The sequence below is a fragment of the Pinus tabuliformis genome, chromosome 6, assembly GCF_031772625.1.
Source record: "Pinus tabuliformis cultivar Carrire ecotype Pingquan chromosome 6, CPIR1, whole genome shotgun sequence".
In the NCBI taxonomy this organism is placed as follows: Eukaryota; Viridiplantae; Streptophyta; class Pinopsida; order Pinales; family Pinaceae; genus Pinus; species Pinus tabuliformis.
In genome coordinates this window covers 1,727,944,187-1,727,964,932 of record NC_142292.1, presented here as the reverse complement: position 1 = coordinate 1,727,964,932, position 20,746 = coordinate 1,727,944,187, and positions in this window count along the sequence as shown.

Here is a 20,746-nt window from a genome sequence, read left to right as displayed (position 1 = left end):
AATGGAAACATGATCTACAAAATTTGCAATAAATCTATTGGGGGGGGTGTTCTTAGGTTGAAACAACACCTGACTAAGATAAGAGGAAAAGTAAAGCCATGCCAAGCACCAAAGGAATTGATAGGAGATATTAGGGCAGAATACCTTGCCAAGTTTGAGAAGTTTGAGGAGAAAAAGGCTAGGGATAAGGCTATCCAAGAAGAAATTGCAAGGAGGAAGGAAATTTTACAAGCCATTAGAGATGGTGGGTATGTTGATTTCTATATTCAAGACTCCTCTTCTTTATTTCCACCAATGACCCATTTCACTATGTACCTCTTGCTCTTGGGTCTTATAATCAAGGCCAACATTATAAAGGAAAAAACAATATGAACATCCAGAGCTATTTCTCAACCTCTGTTACCATTGTCTCTACTAATCCCACTTCCTCCCAACCAATTTTAACACAATGTCAACCCACTTTGGATGACCATTGGAAAAGGAAATGAAAACAATCTTCTTTTCAATACATTGCTAGATGGTGGTGTGATGTATATATCCCATTTAATGTTTCTCTCTCACCTTATTACCAACCTATGTGGGACTATGTTATAGTTGCAAGAAAGGGCTTCAAAAGCCCTAGTGTTGCATGAATTTAGGGGATCTCTTTTGCAATAAGAGATATTTTGACTGAGTATAGAGAGTCATGAGCCAAAGCAGGATGTTCCATCATGCCATATGGATAGACTGATGGAAAGAACTGCACTATCATTAATTTCCTTGTTTATTTCCCTCAAGGAACCATGTTATTGAGCTCAGGTGATGCATCTGATAAGGTGAATGATGCATACCTTCTATTTGAGCTTTTGGAAGAGATTATTCAAGCAGTGGGAGAGGATAATGTTGTGCAAGTAATCACAGATAATTCCTAAAACTATGTTCTTGCTGGAAAGACGTTAGAGTCAAAACATAAGACCATATTTTGGACTCTATGTGCTGAACATTGCATAGATATCATGCTTGAGGACATAGGAAAAGTGGAGTAGGTAAAAAACACTATAGAGCATGCCAAATGAATCACAAAATAAATCTACAACCACTCATGGGTATTGAGCCTAATGAGGAAAAGAACTGGGGGAAATGAGCTTGTTAGGTCTGCAATTACGAGATTTCCAACTCACTTCCTTACACGTAGAAATTATGACTGTAGATTAACCTGATTATGCAATATAACTAAAGAAAAATACTTAATCTACTTCTACAATCAAACTTGCGGAAGCTTAATAGATTTGAGCAAGATCAAGTGGAACACATATAATAGAGAAGAGGAATCAATACACATGAAACATAGAAGAATACTCTGGGGAAAGCCTCAGCTAAAAACCCTGCTATATGTATTATCATACAAGGTGGAAATATTTCAGAATTACACAAATATTTATCTCTCACAGCTAGCTAGCTCTCAGTACAATCCTCCTGGATTCTCACAGGAAACAAGGCTTCTCACCAACCTTCTCCTCTGCCCTCCAAGCCTCCTATTTCCTTGCGTAGTTTCTCTGGGTGATCCTCTTGTTACCAAGTGTAACACTGATCTCACAACCTGTAAAACTACGCAATCCTCAAGGAACCTTATTCCTTCTGCATGGATGAGTTTTCTTTATAGGAAAACTCATGCAACTGATAGTACAATGTCCCTGTCTTTAATCTCAACTGGGTCTTTCTCTAAATAGACATGCATGAGTTATTTATGAGAGAATCTTCAGTTATCTAGACTACACAAGTTTGATGCACGCATGCATTAACTGACTGAACTCACAATTAGTTCCTCAAATTGTTTGGAACTAATTTAACTAGACATAACTCAGTTAACTTAGCTAAATAATTACAACATAAATACAACTCATCCTTATCTCCTTAATTAAGGGATAATGTCCTTAATCAAAGGGATAATTGTTGCATGACTTCACAAAGACTTCTAGCTTGAATTTCTCCAACTAATTAATTCATAATGAATTAATTAATTATTTTCCAAGTAGCTGGTGAGACTAAATTTGAATTTTAATTCAAGGACAAATTAAAATTGGAATATTCTCAATGCTATTTTTAACATTTCTTGTTGCTATTCTCAACACTCCCTCTCAACAAGAAAGGAATTCAACTCAATCTCGATCCTAAACCTTTGGAATGTTTTGCATGCAACACTTCTCTCAAGTGTTGTTGCTCTAGCAACTCTAGAAACAAAAAAAACTTCCAAATTGAATCAGTATGATGCACCTGTCATCAAAGTCTCTGACTGCTATTGCCTCCGTCAACTGAAAACTCTGTGCTTCTGTTGACTCAGCCTTTCTACACTATTGTCAATCCTTCTCTATGCTCTTTAGTATCTAACTGCTCTAGCCTCTGTTACTTTTATCTCTGACTGCAGCAATCCCATTAATTCCTCCCGCTACTATGTACTTTGGGCTCCCGTAGCAAGGTATGATCCATGAGATAAAACCTCTCAATGGACCCTGCCCAATTTCAGCCTTCTTGGGACTATCACTTCACATCGCCCCACCTCACACCTGGAGGTATGGCTGCATGTGATCCCTCTGCCCACTTCTCCAATTTTGGCTCCTCCAAAATTGTCTGAGACTTCTTCTGGGCTTGCATGTTGGGAGTTAATTTACTCTCCCTCTCAACCACCAAGTCTCTAATATTTTCCTTACTCCTCAAGGCTTTGCATGCATTTTGAACCTCAAGAGCATACAATTTCTTGACTCGTAAACCAATCTGTTTCACCTGTCCCATGGTGATGTGTCTAAGGAAAACCTTTCCCTTACTGAAGACAACATCATAGCCGTTGTCCTCCAACATCGCGATCGATACCAAGTTCTTCTTCAGTCCAGGCACATACTTCACATCTGTCAAGGTGATAAGAGCTCCATGCTCCCTTTGAAAAGCAATTGTGCCCAATCTTGAAACACTATACATTTCATTGTCACCCATCTCTATGTGAATCTTGAGGTCTTTCTCCTCCAAGGTATTGAATAAACTTTATCGTCAGTCATGTGGAATGAGGCTCCACTGTCAAGAAACCAACCACTACCCATCATCGATGACACCATGCATGTGATGAGAGTAAATTCCATGTCGAACTGAGAGGCTAATGCCTCACCTTCCGATCCAACCGAGGATCCCTTCTTGGAATTCTTCGCTGGGAAATTAGTCGCATAATGACCTATCTTGTGACAATTAAATCATCTCACTTTAGATTTATCAACCTTCTTCCCTCCATGAGAAGAATTCGATTTGGAATGAGAATCCTTCTCCTTCCCTTTCCTTGCCTTACTTGCTAAGGCTAGATTTTCTTCATCATCCTTGGATGAAGAACCATCTCGTGTGCTCCTCCTGATCTCCTCCTGCATGAGATCCAACCAGAGTCGCTCCCAATCCGACAGTTTCTCCCTTCCATTCACAGAGTCCTGGTATCTATGCCAGCTCTTTGGAAGGCCAAGGAGAGGGAGGCTCACCATATCATCATCAGCAGTAGTTATTTTCACACTTCCAAGCTCATCTCTACAGGTGGTGAGCTTGTTCAGATATGTGGAAATAGTATCACCGTTCTCCATCTTGATTCTTGGAAGCTTATCCTTGAGCACCAATTTCCTTTGGTCACTATTGTTCTGGTAGAGTTCCTTCAATGTATTCCACATTGAATATGAAGTATCCTTCCCATGGAGACTCGAGACAATATGGTCTCGAACTCCATCAAGGATGATCCATCTCGCCCTCGCCACACACTTCTTCCACTCAGCCAACTCTTGTGCATTAGTTGAAGCTAGCTTTGGGATTTCTCGATCAATGAAATCCTTCAAGTTGTTGTCTTCTAATAGAGCCTCCATGCGATCTTTCCATGCTATTTAATTCAAGCTACCTTCCAAGGCATACTCGAGTTTCAAGCCACAGAATGCCATTGCCCAACCTGAAGTATGAGATGAATTCGATTTGTACCTGCAAACCTGAACTTCACACTTCGAATTCTCTTGTCTGTATACTGTTCACAGCTTCGATAACCTTTGCTCTGATACCATGTAGAAATTATGACTGTAGATTAACCTGATTATGCAATATAACTAAAGCAAAATACTTAATCTACTTCTACAATCAAATTTGTGGAAGATTAATATATTTGATCAAAATCAAGTGGAACACATATAACAGAGAGGAGGAATAAATACACATGAAACACAGAAGAATACTTTGGGGAAAGCCTCAGCTAAAAAGCCAGTTATCTGTATTATTATACAAGGTAGAAATATCTCAAAATTACACAAGGCTTTAGCTCTCACAGCTAGCTAGCTCTCAGTACAATCATCCTAGATGCTCACAGGCAACAAGGCTTCTCACCAACCTTCTCCTCTGCCCTCCAAGCCTCCTATTTCCTTGCGCAGTTTCTCTAGGTGATCCTCCTATTACCAAGTGTAACACTGATCACTCACACTGATCTCACACCCTGTAAAACTGCGCAATCCTCAAGGAACCTTATTCCTTCTGCATGGATGAGTTTCCTTTATAGGAAAACTCATGCAATTCATAGTACAATGTCCCTGTCTTTAATCTCAACTGGGTCTTTCTCTGAATTGACATACATGAGTTATTTATGAGATAATCTTCAGTTATTTGGAGTACATTAGTTTGATGCATGCATGCATTAACTAACTGAACTCATAATTAGTTCCTCAAACTGTTTGGAACTAATTTAACTAGACATAACTCAGTTAACTGAGCTAACTAATTACAACTCATCCTTATCTCCTTAATTAAGGGATAATCTCCTTAATCAAAAGGATAATTGTTGCATGACTTCAAAAAGACTTCTAGCTTGAATTTATCCAACTAATTAATCCATAATGAATTAATTAATTGTTTTCCAAGCAGTTGGTGAGACTAAATTCGAATTTTAATTCAAGGATAAATTAAAATTGGAATATTTTGAATGCTATTTTTAGCATTTCTTGTTGCTATTCTCAACATTAAATTGCATAATTTTTCTCCTTTGATGAATGGAATTTATCTTAGTGGGCTCGTAGACAAGATGGCAAAGACACAAAAAGAAAGTTTTTGACAATTATTTCTGGAAAAAGTTTGCAGAGGTTGTGAAAAATGGCGAGCCCCTTGTTAAGGTGTTGTGGATCGTGGATGGGGAAAAATTGGCCATGGGCTACATCTATGAGGCTATGGATTAGGTAGAGGAGACGATACGGGAAACTTACAAGGATAAATTAGCTAAATATTGGCATATTTGGGATATCAATGATAACATATGGAATAATAAACTCCATCGTCATATACATGCAATTAGGTATTTCCTGAACCCAACGTATCATTACAAATCTCGGTTAGGATATTTTCACACTAGTGGTGGGCCCCAGTATTGCAGCAATAATGTTGCAACTCCTGGAACTCCCTTCTTTAATTTTATCAACCCGGTAGTTCGTAACAAACTTAGAAGCGACGATGCGATATGCACAAGTACTAGCTCTTACCGCGGCTGTCACTTAATCACCTGTCACAAGTCCGCTAGGAGCTTAAGCCAACTTCTATGAGATCTTAGAAGAATATTTTAACTGATGGATGAAAGCTAACTTGAAGGAGGCTAATCTACTTGCAGAAAGAAACTAAAAAGTTGAATGGAAATGCAAACCCTAGTTTTACCAACTAGCCCTATTGATGCAAGGAAAAGGATGAAAGCTACTGAAAAAGATGCCATTGATTCTTTGGAAGGTTAAGTGCATGTGTTTAAGCTACTTCTAAAGTGAAATCTGAAAAGAAACATCTTTTTTGTATTTTTGAGTAAGTTGGCAGAATTATTATGCATGTGCTTTAACTGTTTTTGACTGTGCAAAGGTGGATTGGCGAAAGGAAATGCTTGTAGGAGGTTGGGAAGGTTAGAAGAGGGCCTAAGGGGTCCCTAGCACCCTTATAGAGAGTTTCATAGTGATCGGATCTCAAGAAACCGCTTTCGTGAGCTTCTACAGGAAGTCTGCAGGGGTTCTACATGATGTACTGTAGCTTCTACAGGAAGAGCCGAGAGAGGATTTTTGGGGGTTTATGGAGGAAAAACCGGTGGGAAAGTGGAAATGGAGGTTAGATGAGGCTTTGAAGAGGTCTAGGACCTGGTGCATGAGGATGAAGAGTGGTTAAGGCGATTGGGTCGGTTCGAAGATAAGAGAACCAATGTTGTGCAAGAATGTAGGAGCTAGGGCAAAGTGAGAAAACGTGGCGAACGAGAGGCAAGAACCTGAGTTAGAGGATGAAGCAGGTTGCATTGATGGGGTAAGGGTAGGAGAGGAGGTTTCACAGGTGCTTTGCACGTTATTTTTCAAAACTAATCTAACAAAGACTAAGAAAACCAAAGATCTAGCTACTTTAACCTAATTTGACCTAGAAACCATAAGCATGATGAATAGAAGGTTGCTAGGAATGTGGCTTTGGCCATTAAATCCATTAGCTCAATGAGTTCCTTGCACCAAAAACTCATTGAAAGCAACCCTATTGCTCCTAGAATCTATGGTCTCCCCAAGATTCACAAGGAAGGAGCCCCCTTAAGGCCCATCGTCAACACCATTGGAGGTCCTACCTACCTTCTTGCGAAGTTCCTGGCATTAAAGCTTAAACCCTTAGTTGGTCGTACAGAGTCCTTCGTAAAAGACTCTGCTTCCTTTATTGAGGAACTCAAGGACATTAGGCTTGAACCTGGGGAAATTATTGTTATTTTTGATGTTGTCTCCCTGTTCACTTTCATCCCTATTAATGAGGCCATGGATGTGATAAACCGCCTAACAGATCTCGACACGGCCAGGTTGGTTGAGATTTGTCTCACGTCCACCTTCTTCAGTTTCGAGGGAGAGTTCTTCGAGCAAACCTGTGGGGTTGCGATGGGCTCACCCCTTTCCCCTGTCGTTGCTAATCTGTTTATGGAAGATTTTGAGTCCAAGGCTCTTAACTCTTCCCGGCTCTTGCCTAAGCTGTGGAGAAGGTATGTGGATGACACCAATGTCATCTGGTCTCATGGCCAGGTTGAGCTTGATCTCTTCTTTGATCATCTCAACAATCAATCCTCAGCCATTAAGTTCACTAAGGAGCAGGAAGTTGATGGATGCCTTCCATTCCTTGATATTCTTATTTCTAAGAATAGTGATGGTTCCCTCGCCCATCAAGTTTTTCAGAAGAAAACTCATACGGAGCAGTATCTTCATGCCAGTTCCCACCATTTCCCGACTCAAAAGATGGGTGTTCTCAATACCCTTGCTACTCGGACCCTAAGGATCTCAGACAAGAAGAGCTTTGAGAAAGAAAAATCCCATCTGCTTAATGTCTTTGTTGAGAATGGTTATAGTAGATACATAGGTCAGAGGGCTTTCCTTAAAGCTTCCAAGAACTCTCTAACTAAAAGGGAACCGAAGGAAAGAGTTCCAGGTGTCCATCTTCCGTATGTTCAGGGTACCACTGATAGAATTGGTAGGATTCTCAGGAAGCATAGTATCCTTGTAACCTTTAGGCCCCTGAACACCATTCGTATGTCCCTCAGATCGGTGAAGGATCCTATCGACCCTAAGGATATGAAAGGTGTTTATATGATCCCTTGTTCCTGTGGGACCCCCTATATTGGGGAGACTGGTCGCTCCATCAATCAAAGGATTAGCGAACACGCAGCGGACCTTAAGCATAGGAGAGCTAAGTCTTCCGCTTTAGCTGAACATGCTGAGAAAACCAATCATCATGTTTGTATTGAGGAGGCTAGTGTTATTGCTAAGGTTTCGCATTTCCATCATCGAAAGTTTAGGGAAGCGCTTGAGATTGAAAAGAGGCCAAGCAATCTCAATAGGGAGGATGGTTGGAAAATCAGTAGGTGTTGGGTCCCAGCACTCTCTTCCTAGTCGTTTTCCGCCCTCCTCTTTAGGGCGTCTTTATTATTATTATTATTTTATTTTACTTTATTTTATTTTATTTTTATTTTTATTTTTATTTATTTATTTAATTATTTATTATTATTATTATTATTGTTTTTTTTTAATTAATTAATTAATTTTTATTTTTATCTTATTTATTTATTTATTTATTTTTTTTAATGTCTTTTTGTTTTCTCATCATTATCTTTTCATTTAATTTTTTCATTATAAGGTCCTTTGGGTCTAATTTTTCATGTGAATTCTAATCACCGTATTATTTTAATAATTCTCCCATTTCATTATTTTTATATATGTAAAAGGTCCTTTATATAACCAATTCTCCATTTTAATTCTAATCTACTTATAATTTTTAACTAAATTTCTAACTAATTTTACTTTATTTTATTTAGATATTATAAAATCCTTTATGTAACTAATTTTCCATTTGATTATTAATTAACTTATAATCTTTGATAATACTTTTTTACTTTATTTAGGCATTTAATTTATTCATATATTATTTGGTCCTTTATTTAACTAAAATTCCTTTTAAATAATATTTAGCTTATAATTTTTAATAGTATTTTTTGAACTTAATACCCTTTAAAATTATTTTTATATATATTCTAAGGGATTGGTCCTAAATATTATTTTTTAAATTATATATATATATATATATGATTATTAATAAATAAATTATTTAATTACTTTCTCAACCAACCTATGATATATATATATATATATATTTTATTTTATTTTATTTTTTTTTTAAACGAAGTCGGGTACTTATATATTATAAAAGCCTGAGTTACAGAGATCTATTACATTGCAGAAGAGAGATTTTTTAGCTGAGGAGCAAAAGCGGGTTCGTAGACCCATATTCCTCAATACTTCTCTTGGTTAATCTGAAAGCAAAATGAAGACGGCTGTATTGCCTTACAAAGGAACCTCCTAACCAGCTAAATTTACAATGCATCTGTTAAGGGAAATGTTGGGTGACTGAATCATCCGGATTCCTGGCGCTTGCCTTGGTTGAAGTTTCAGCCTGATAACTCTGGGTAAGGGAGCGGATGTGTTCCATGGCCGCCTCCAGGTGGCTGCATCGCTCTTTCAACCCTTCAATCTCATTCTTCCTTTTGTCCAGTTTTTTGCGCTTTGAGTTCCTATCTGCATGGTAATCATCTTGCAGCTCTTTAAGCTGCTTGGTTAGCCGATTGATCATGAATGTATGGGCCTTGCACATGGTGCAGTCCCTGTTGTTGAAGATGTTGTCCAGAGGATTGGCTGGATGAGCCTGGTCAGCGGGTTGATTCTGTTGTTCAGCCATATTAGCAAACAGAGGACTGGGATTCGAAGGAAGAGAAGTCCCAAGAGGAGCGAGGAGCTGGAGAATAGAGAGAGGGGAAGTGGTGTCACAGTGGTTCTGTCTCGGGCGAGAGAAGAGCGGAGGGATCAGAGTGATGAGAGTAGGCTGCGAAAGGATATCTGGAGCTTTCCTGCCAACCAGAAGCAAAGATATCAGAGGATGTAAAACAAGAAAACTATTTACAACAGTTACCAGGAGCGCTCTGCTGATCTTTGAATCCCGATGAGTGGTGATGCCTTCAGCGAGGTGTCTTCTACTTATGAAAATGTTGTGGAGGTGCTGAGCATTGCCCGGAGCTGTGACCACAGTTACCAGGGGCGCGCTGTTGACCTTTGAATCCCGATGAGTGGTGTTGCCTTCAGCAAGGTGTCTTCGACATGTGAAAATGTAGAGGAGGTGCAGAGCATTGCCCGAAGCTGTGCAAATACAAGAACCCTGTCTGCGATTTATAATACCATGAAGAGTCCTCCCGATCCCGAGTAGAGTCTGAGCAGATCTGATCTCAGGAGAGGGAAGATCTGAAGATTTGATATGGTTGTTGTTGAGGGACGTGCTGAGAAGATGGGCACAACCCCCGTTTCTGAGAATGTCTGCGCTGGTCAGATGGAGGATCCCGATGTGATAAAACACAATGATGGTAAACAGATCATGAGGGAGATTGGATTTTCTATGGAACTGGGTAGTGCAGTAGGGGGAGGGCTGGATGAAAAGGGGGTTGTACCTGCAGTGACTGAAATTCTTGGGAGGGGCAGCGGGAGAGGCCCGCTTATGGGATGTCTTTCTCGTAAACCATATCATTTTCCTTGACTTGACCCGCTTGCCTTTCAGTAGCCTTGTTTGCTTGTGCATCTGCTTCCACATTGTTTGCTCGAAGGATGTGCTTAAAGGTGGCTCCTCCTATAGTTTTGATATTGTCCATTATCCTTCCTTTGATGTTGTTTAAGGCTACTTGATTGAACTCTTTCCCTGTGATCATTGCTGCTATGGTGATGGCAGAGTCGCCTACGATCAGAAGGTTTCTTATGCCCAGGTTCCTGGCAATGGAGGTCCCCAAAAGGAGGCTATATGCCTCTGCCTTATTGTTTGTCATGATGCCCAGACCCCATTCAAACGTGACTAAGTTTCTCCCTTGCTCGTCTTTGATAACTCCACTTGCTCCCGCTTGACCTGGGTTGTTCTTTGATGCACCGTCAAAGAAGAGGGTGGGTCTATTTTGCTTTTGCATCCAATTTTTAACTTCTTCCTTCGTCCCTCTCAGTTTCCATTCCGGATGCCTGCTTCCTTTGTTTACTATTTTTTGAGTGCTTCTGTCGCATTTGAATTTGTTAGACCACTCTTTTAATTTTGCATCTGTCAGTTCCAATTCCTCCTGGGTTATACCGTTTGCCTCTATGGACTCAGAGATGAGGGCCATCGTTTTGGCTATAACGTTGGAGGTACTAGGCTTTTTGTTCTTGAAAATGCATTTATTCCTGGCAATCCATATCTGCCAGCAGAGGTTGGCAGGGAAACTATTCCAAATCCTTTTGGCTAGGCCCTTGCACTTACCAGATTGAGGGAAGCTGTTTCCCCATTGTTTCTGGAAGAGAGTGATCTGGTTGGGAAGGTCCCTGATGTTTAGAGGGCTGATGATGAGCTTCTAGCACACTCTTGCGAAGGGGCAGTCCATGAAGAGATGGTTACTGCTTTCCTCTTCCTCCCTGCACATGCAGCAAATTGAAGGACCTTGAATTCCCTTCTTCCTAAGGTTTTCAGCAGTCAGGATTTTGCCATGTAGAAGGGTCCAGTTGAAACACTTGACCTTTGGCAGACATTCGGTTCTCCACGTTGCTTTGTGAAGTGGCCAATTGTTTAGTGCTGAGGCATTTTGCAGAACTTTGTATCCCTCTTTAACCGTATAGCTACCACCATTAGGGTCCCAAACTAATTTGTCTTCCACCATTCGGTTTGTTGGGGCTGAGCCTGTCAGCGAAGTCTTGAGCTCGGCCCAGAGGTTCTTGAGGATCTCAGGGAGGGGGAGAGGTCTCCAACCTATCCAGCAGTTCTGATCCCAGAGAGAGATATCGTACAAGGTTTTGAGCTTTGCCTCTTCCATCCACCTTTGAAGGGGCCTATATTTGATGAGCGTTGCCCTTGCCTCCATGCCCATTATCCTGTCCTCCCATATATTAATATCTTTGCCATTACCCGGGGCTCTTGAAATGCAAGATTTGAAGTGAGGAAGAGTCTTTTTAATCAGCTTCCATACAGGAGTACACGGTCTTTCAATGATGTTTTCTGATAGGATGTTGCTATTGACCCCGTTTAAGTACTTCCTCTTGATGACCTCTGTCCACCAGGTCCCTCTCTCATTGAGAATTCTCCATACCAATTTGTAGCCCATTGCCATGTTTGCTAGCTTTGGTATTCTGATGCCGAGTCCTCCTTTTTCTGGGGGGAGAATGACTTTGTCCCACTTAACAAGGCTGAAATTTTTTGTGTCCTGCTTTCCTCCCTTCCATAGGAAACCTCTGATAATCAGCTCCATGTGTTTGTGGGTACCTGTCGGGGCAAGAGTAGTAGCAAATTGATAGATTGGGAGGGCTGAGAGTATGGCCTTTATGAGAATGATTCTGCCTGCCAGGTTAAGCCAATACACTCCCCAGCTCTGGAGTTTCCCTCTCAATTTCTCAATTAGTTTTGACCAGATCTCGGCTTTGATTGTTTCTTTGGCCAAAGGTAATCCTAGATAAGTGAAGTGGGACCAGTTCCCTTGGGCAGGGATTTCCATGATTATAGAAATTCTCTGGGTGATGTTTCTTGGGACGTTCCAAGTGTAGATCATACACTTGTTGTTGTTTAGTTTGCCTCCGGAGGCTTGGAGGAAGAGTTCCAATGCTTTCTTAAACCTTCGGGCCATTATGCTGGAAGCACCCCCTATTAGCAGAGTGTCATCTGCGAAAAGGGAGTGATTAATTCCCTTAGATCCTCGGACTATATCCACCCCTGTTATTTCTTTGATTTTTCGCTTGTTTTCCAAATGTAAGCTGAGGGTTTCAGCCATAATAATGTAGAGAAAGGGTGACAATGGGCACCCCTGCCTTAGGCCTCTGGAACTCTTGAAGGCGTTGCATGGCCTTCCGTTGATGAGGGGTGTTGTCCAATTGTGGGAAATGCATTCCATGATCCTGCTAGTAAAGTGCTCTGAGATGCCAAATTTCATAAGGACTGCCTGGAGGAATGCATGGTTAACCCGATCAAAGGTGTTTGCCATATCCAATTTGATGATCATGCCCTTCTCCTTCCTGGATATGTTGTTGTGTATTGCCTCCTGGATGAGGATGACATTATCCGTTATATGTCTCCTAGGGACAAAGCCACCCTGGTTTTCGGATATGAGGGAGGGAAGGACCTTTTTAAGCCTGTTCGCCAGGATCTTAGTGATGATTTTGTAGGAGACGTTACACAGGGAAATAGGGCGGAATCTGTCAAAATATTGGGGGTTAGGGTCTTTGGGGATAAGGGCTAGATGAGAGGACTTAATACTGCTACCCAGCTTACATTTTGCAAAAAAAAAAATTGCCATTCTGACATAATCCTTCTTGATAGTTTCCCAATGGGTTCTATAAAAGGCCACTGTAAAGCCATCAGGGCCAGGGGCCTTATCCAATGGCATGCTGTAGATGGACTTTTCTATCTCCTCCGTTGTGATTTCCTTATCTAGATCTTTGTTTTGAGCCTCTGTGATTTTGCTCTCAATTATGTTTAGGAATTCCGGTTTTTCCATGTAATGAGGGTCAGCAGTTAGAAGGGTTTGGAAATGTCGGGACGCTGCTTCCTTAATCTCACCTTGCTCTGTTAAAACTCTGCCCTCAACTGATATTTTCCCAATGTTGTTCCCTGCTCTCCTCAATTTGATGCTATTATGAAAAAAAGAGGTGTTTTTGTCACCTGATTTGAGCCAGAGGCACCTCGATTTTTGCCTCTGCTCTTCTTCTTCCACTCGATTCTGCTTGTACAGATCATTTTCTTTCCTTATGTCATCTTCTATGTCTTGGCTTTTCTCTTTTTCTTGATTCCACTCCGCTAATTTCCTTTGGAGGTCGATTTTCCTTTTCTCTGCCTCTGTTGCATAGTTCCTCGCCCATTGCTTGATGGCTATCCGAAGAAGTTTTATCTTTGTTTCCCATACATAGTGCGGGGATCCTTTGATTTCAGTTGCCCAAGTGTCCCTTACCAAGTTCCTGAAAAACTCGCTGCTATCCCATTCTCTGTTATATTTAAAGGGTAACGGTCCCAGGTTTTCCCTTTTAATCAGATTCAGAGCTACAGGTTTATGATCTGAGATAAAACCTTGTATAATTGAGCTTTGGATCCTTGAGAAGTTGACCACGATTCTTTGCTGGACTAATATGCGATCCAGCCTCTCTTTGATGTTGTTTTTACCGGTTCTCTTGTTTGACCAAGTGAATCGCCCGTTCTGAGGTGGAATGTCAACAAGACTGTGTTCTTGAATGATTTTTTCTAAAGCATCCCTTGAGGGGTCTGCGAAGAAATTTCCTCCCATTTTTTCATCCGCATTCCTTATTAAGTTCAAGTCTCCTCCGAGGAAGATGTTTCTGCCCTGAGCATTCATTAAATCAGATGTAATTGACTCCCAGCAAGAGGCTTTTTCTCTGAAGTGGGGAGGGGTATAAACGTTGTATATGGTGTATTCCTCAGTCCTGGAGACGTTTTGCATATTTGTTCTTAGCCACCACCTATTCTGCCTGCTGTCCTTGAGTTTCCATTTGTTTTTGTCCCATATTGTTCCTATTCCTCCTGAGGCCCCTGTTGCGCTCAGTGCCATTCCTTCGTAGCTTCTGCTTCTTTTCACACTGCTCTGGAATTCTTGTTCAGTTATTTTGGTCTCCTGAAGTAGTAGAAAGTCTGGGTGTTCCAATTTGAGAAGGTCACGGACTGCATTAGTTTTTAGGGAGGAGCCCATCCCCCTACAATTCCAAGAGACCAGATTCATCATTTACTATATTTGTTATGTGTTCCTCCTTTCTCCTTCATCTTCTCCCCGCTTCCTTTGGTCTTGTCTAAGTATGTATCCATTGGCTGTTGGGTCCCTGTTGCCATTTCTTTTGCTGCATTCTCATCCATGATCTCTTTATTTGATTTCCTTCCAACTTTTCTAGGTGGATCAGTGGATGTGATGATTTCCTTCGTCTTGTTCCTTGTTAGGATTCTTTCGACCGTTGGGGGAGGGGAGGGCTGAGGGGGAGAGGGAGGGGCTGTTCTGGGGCCTCTCGGTGAGGGGGGGGAGATGGAGGGTCTTCTATTGATAGAGATTCGAAAGGGTTGGAGGAAGGGGGGGGGGGGGGGGGGGGGGGAAGAACCAGATCCGGAGGGGTGAGAGGGAGGGGTTGGGGTTTCAGATGAGGGCTTTGAGGAGGTTCCAGGAGGGGGATTTGTTTTCTTCTTCTTAACTTTTTCCCATACTTCTTCCGGGGTTTCATCATTGTTTTCAGAGTTTATAGGTTTGTTCTTACTACATCTATTAGCAAAATGCCCGTATTCATGACATACCTTACACTTGAACGGCAGCTGCTCATAGTCCACTTGCTGAATGTGCGTCCACTGGTTGACCTTGAGTTTGATCGCTTCTGGTAGTCCTTTCCCCAAATCCACTTCTACACATATCCGGGCACATGCGTGCATGTTTTCTCTTGGTTCCGATCTGTCGTTGTATTTCCCTACTGCGTTACCTATAGCTTTCACCGATTCGTCTCCCCAGCAATGGAGAGGCAGATGGGGAAGACGGACCCAGACCGGGACAGCGCTGGGAACGTCCATCTCGGGGTCAAAGTCGGGAGTCCATCTGTTGAGGTAAAGTCCTCTGGTGTCCATGAGGTATGGGCCATTCCTGAATATGAGATTGCGATCTTCCACCGTTTCGAAAAGGAAGGTGAAGAAACCCCTCCCGCAGAATCTTATTGCTATCTTCCCTTGGACCATCGAATTCCAGTTCCTTTCTACCCAGCGTTGGACTGTGCGGGGAGAGGGCCATAATCCCGTGAACTGACCTACCAAGCCCCGATCTGCCAGAGCGACGGCTGCTCTCCTCGGAAGGGCAGGAGGGAGCGAAACTTCTGGGATTTCATCAAGCTTCTTGATAAACTTTGAGGCTGTAGGGCGAGCTTTCTCATTGGTATTCTCTTGGATGAGGGAGGCAAAAGACTTCTCCAGATCCTCCTGATCATGGGTTGGGGGATCCATTGCAGGGAAGGTCAGAAGCGCAGGGGGCGCTCCAGCGGAAAGCAGAGGGAGGGATGGGCCACAGGCCCCCAAAGGAAACGGGCAGAAGGCCCCAGGGTGACAGGGAGGGCGAGCAGAGTGGGAGGGCAGCCCAGCAGCAGCGCTGCCAGGCGCAGGCACTCAGAGGGTCAGGCTACGCAGCAGGAGAGGCCGCGGGGAGCAGAGCGCGCGGGTTTTTTTCTCATGCAAACTCCTCTATATATATATATATTATTTTAATAATAATTAGTAAATAATTTAAATAAATAAATAAAGTATCTTTTTAATCTAACCGTTAATCCTAACTTTTACCTTAATAACCGAATATTATAACTTTAATTATATATATATATATATAAGTTAAATAAATAAATAATTACATCTTTAACCTTAAAATTATTTTATTTTTATATTTTAACTAACTTCCATAAAAATAAACTAACCATTGAATTATTATTGAATAAAAATACTAGTCAACTTATGATTTTAATTTATATATATATATATATATATATATGTGTGTGTGTGTGTGTGTGTGTGTGTGTGTGTGTGTGTGTGTAGAATACCAATAATAATTATTTAATAATTTGAATAAATAAATAAATTATCAAACCAACCATTAAAATTATTAATAACCTACCTTAATAACCTATATATATATATATATATATATATATATATATATATATATATTTATTAATTTTAATTTAAATAAATTACCTTTTTAAAACCAACCATTTTACCTAATTTAACTTATTCCATAAGAACAATAATAATAATTATAATTATAATTATAATAATAACATTAAATTAATAAATTGAGGATTTGACCTGGGTCCTAAGGTCAAAATTAGCCGTTAGTCAATTTAGCCGTTGGAGACTCTGCTCAGACTATTTATCATGCTAAGCTGGATCTGTTTCTTCAACTTGTCCTAACGATGAACCACACTAGTTGGTTCGAAACGCGTCGACAAATGGTATTCCATGTGATTTTCGCCGAAAAATCTCTCATAAACTTGATATGGATCACAGAAGCCTGAACTCTATGATGAACAGAAGTTTAGTGGCAGCAGATCATGTAAACCAACTATGGAAACCAAGCAAGAATGGATCTAAGCATGTAATCACAACTCGTACTAACTTTTGCAACTAAGAATCTAACACTAGAAATTGCATGAAGAAGCAAGAACAATGTTTTTATGGCAGCAAGGGCACCTTGGTCTCAGCTCATGGTCGCAAGGAGCGAGAGGTGAGATCAAGGGTTGCTTGATGGCCTTTTTCGAAGATCTTTTCTGCTACCAACCTATCAAATCAACCTGAACATGAAAAGCTATTTCAATCATCAAAAGCAACCTAAGTAACAAAGCAAGATCTTATTCTAAATAACAGATTTTATTCTAAGAATGCAACAAAGACACATCAAAGTACACAAAGGAGGTACTAGGCACTTGAGTTGGGACCAACCCCAAGATCTACAGCGTCCTAAGGAAGATTAGAGCTGGTGCAAAGCTGGATTCATCTTTATTGAGCAAGAAATAATAGTTACATCCCAAAAACTGTCCACAAGAAAAAGCTTGAAAATGTGCTGAAATGCAGAGCTAACCTACTGCCTAAAGAATGACTAAAAAATGACTAAAATCGAACTGCCAACTAGCTAACTGAAATGAGGCCCTAAGCCTTCTTATTTATACAAATTTAGGACCCCAATAGTCCTCCTAAACTTTAGGGACTCGGCTTCCAAAACTTGCAGTTAACAGCAACTTTACTAGCCCTTGCTCGGATGCCCTTTTGATAATCGATGTGGTGGCCCTTGAACTTCGAGCTGCTGGTGGAGAATTCGAGCTAAGGTCTCATAAATGAAGGGGACACCTTCCTACAAATCCTCTCCACGAATTTGGTTGCCAAGTGCTCATTTAAACCTTTGATTTTGTCTCAAAATTGACTAAAAATTTGCATAAAGCACACATTAGACTTGTTGGCATAATGACTAATCCAATTCACTCTATTAGCATAAATATAATCAAAAACATGCAATAAACTAATGATAATGGCGGATTAAGTCAAATTAGGAGGCTGAATGAACCCACATAATTACTCATTTTTGGGGCTCATCATCACCCCCCTACTGAAAGTGTTGCTCATCCTCTGAGCAACTAATCTATCTCTTCATCTTTGATGGCCCTGGTGGCCTCCTTATCATCCCAAGCTTCTGATGTAGTCTACTCATGTGTGCCATAAAATTCTGCCTTCTTGTCCATTTCCTTCCACTGCTTGTGCTCCTCTTCTTCTATAGTTGTTTTGTTAGCGCCTCAACCTCAGCTTGCAGCTTGTCCTCTTCTTGCTGTCCAGCAGATGCTTCCTTTCCTGATGGAGGTCCCTCTTGTTGCTGCTGTATCCTCATTTCAAAATCAGGCTGTGTATCTTCCCTTGGTTGTTGTTCTTCTACTATTTCCTAACCTGCAAGGGAACCTTCCTGTAGTTTTTGCTCTTCAGAAATCTGTGTTATGTCTGCCCTTTTGAGTTTCCTGTAGAGAATTCTCAGCTTCCTGTAGAACTATCTTTGAGTCCATCATCTTAATTCTCTCTCTCTAGTGAAGGTTTTTGGCTTCCTCGTTCATAGGTGATGGTTATCTTTGAAGAAGACTCCTCCTTTTGTTTAGTTGTGGTGTCCTTAATGATAATTGGCTCCTTTGACTGTGGTTGGGGTCTGCCCACGTTTATCTGTATGCTCCTTCTTGCTTTAAAGTACATGGATGTTTCCCTTTTTTGCCTCCCTTTTTAATTTGGAGATGTGCTTAGGGCAGCAAGCACAGTTGCTGCCTCCCTAGCCAATATCTCGGGTGATTTCTCCTCTTGTTGCTCCTTTTCCCCGCTTCCTGTAGAAATCCTTTTGCCTGTTTCTGCCTGTCTTGCTGACTGTGTTTTCTCCTTTTTTTCTGTGTGGTTGCTTTGGTTGTGACACTCTTTAGTTGGACTTTCTCAGCCTTCTCTGTTCTGCGCGACATCCTCTTTTCCCTTGGTGTTTTTGCTGTTGTTTCTTCCCCTATTTTAGGCTCAGCAACCTGGCCCATTTCTCCTTTTCATCTCTATTTTTTCTGTGCCTGGATGTCTTGCGGTTTTTCACCATCAGTTTTATCACCTTTTTCAATCTGTTCTTCTTCCTCACTGCTGGATGGGGTGATATCTTCGGCCAAAACTCTGATATTTTCGTCCCTAGACATGTTTCGGAAGATTTCCCATGATATGGGGACAGTGTAGGTGTGCAGGGCATCTTCTACTAATAATTTGATGAGCCCATGATGGGCCATCTGGTCTGGAATCCCTTCATTCATTTTTGTCCCACATTCAACCAGTGACTGAAGAAGAAAATAGGGAATGCTGGTTTCAAGACTGCTGTGACTCAGCTCTCAGCTATCTGGTTATGAAAGGAAGAGTTTTGCTTCTACAGACAGAGGACAGAGACCAAGTTTTCTTCTCAGAACACATTTAGATATGCAAATTTTAAACTTTTCATCCACAAGCTGGCTCTCACAGCTGCATATGCCTTCCCTATAAGAGAATTTTAGAAACAGGAGACATGGAGAAGAATTTTGATGCAGAAAAACTGGGACACTTAGTTCAATACATAGGTACACATTTTACTCCCAATACACAGGTAGATTTTCACTGATTTTCCAATCTGATGCCATGTTTAATTCACCATCTTGCACAAACAAACCATGCATAGAGGAGTTTTTTCGAGCCTACCTCATCTGGAGCTCCAAATTCAACGAAAATTTTGGGTTTTCCTTCCGCAAAGTTGTTCTTTGCCTTTCTTGTAGACGCCTTCCTGTAGAATGAAATAGTGCTCCTTGTAGAATGCCGACAAGCAAGAGGGTTTTGAAAAATGTTTGAGAAAGATTGGTTTGTTGCTATGGAGGTGGTATGGAGATTGTTGCAGCTACAAGGACGATGATAAACTGGAAACAACGGAGGTGAGAGTTCGATTGGCTGTTTATGGAGACTTCCGTTGATGGAGGGTGAGCTAGCCAAGTGCACATTGGACCCATGCAGACCGTTTAAACATACACCACTAATCACATCCATCACGTTCACTAGACTATTTGTTCTCTGCCTGTAATCACGTCCATCAATCACGCTAGAGTTTTACTACCTTTTTTCAGTTTTCTTCATGAGATGGCTAAGCACACGTGTCGTATTCACCCACCGAGTGCTGTTTGAACTGGATGAGGGTGGCCAGTTATCTGGCCACCAATTTTTTTAATCACAACCATCTCATTGTTCATGCAGTTCTCAAATTGCATTCATGCAACAGAGGAATGACTTTAGTCACATACCTGGAAGTTGAATGCATTTGTTGTGAGGTGTTGTGGCCTTTCCTTCTACTGCATGCCTTTATTTCTATGGATGCATGTTGGCTTGGTTGCTGATTCATGGCTATTTTTCTTATGCAGGTATCCTCTGGCTGGACCTACACTGCACGAAACTGCTTCAACGTTCACATTTGCACCCTCATGCTGTTGACGGTGAAATTTTACAGGACAGAAATTTGTTTTCTCCATTTCTCCCAAACGATAGATCGGATTGACCTGAAACTTTCCAAGCATGCTTCTATCATTGTTATGCACCTCCCATAGCAAAATTTTGGTCAATGGATGCACGGATATCGAGAAAAACTAAAAATGGTTGAAGATTACAGGGGTCAATTTCTCAGAAACCGTGCATCAGAATTGGCTGAAACTACTTGGGTAGGTTACTATCACCTATATGCATCTCCCCGTGAAACAAGTTTTGAAATGGATGCACAGATATGGAGAAAATTCAAAAATGGCTGACGGTGATGGAAGCATATTTCTTGGAAACCGTGCACTGGAATTGGCTAAAATTGCTCAGGCATGTTGCCATCATCCCTATACAACTTCCCATAAAACGGTTTTGTAAATGGATGCACGGTTTTCACGTGAGGGAAAAACAAATTTTTGCACTATGCATTTTTGCTTCCAAGCATTCTACAGTTTTTTGCATGGTAAGAAAAAATGAGCTTGGGCTGTGATGCAGGCATGGAAATGATGGAGGAGAGGTTTGAGGATTGTAGGAGGACTTATGAACCCTTTAGGAAGCTATCATGTTCGCCAAACTCCCTTTTTGAAATCCATTTCTAGCTTCCTGTAATTTCTACAGGAACTTCTTGTAGAACACAGTTTTT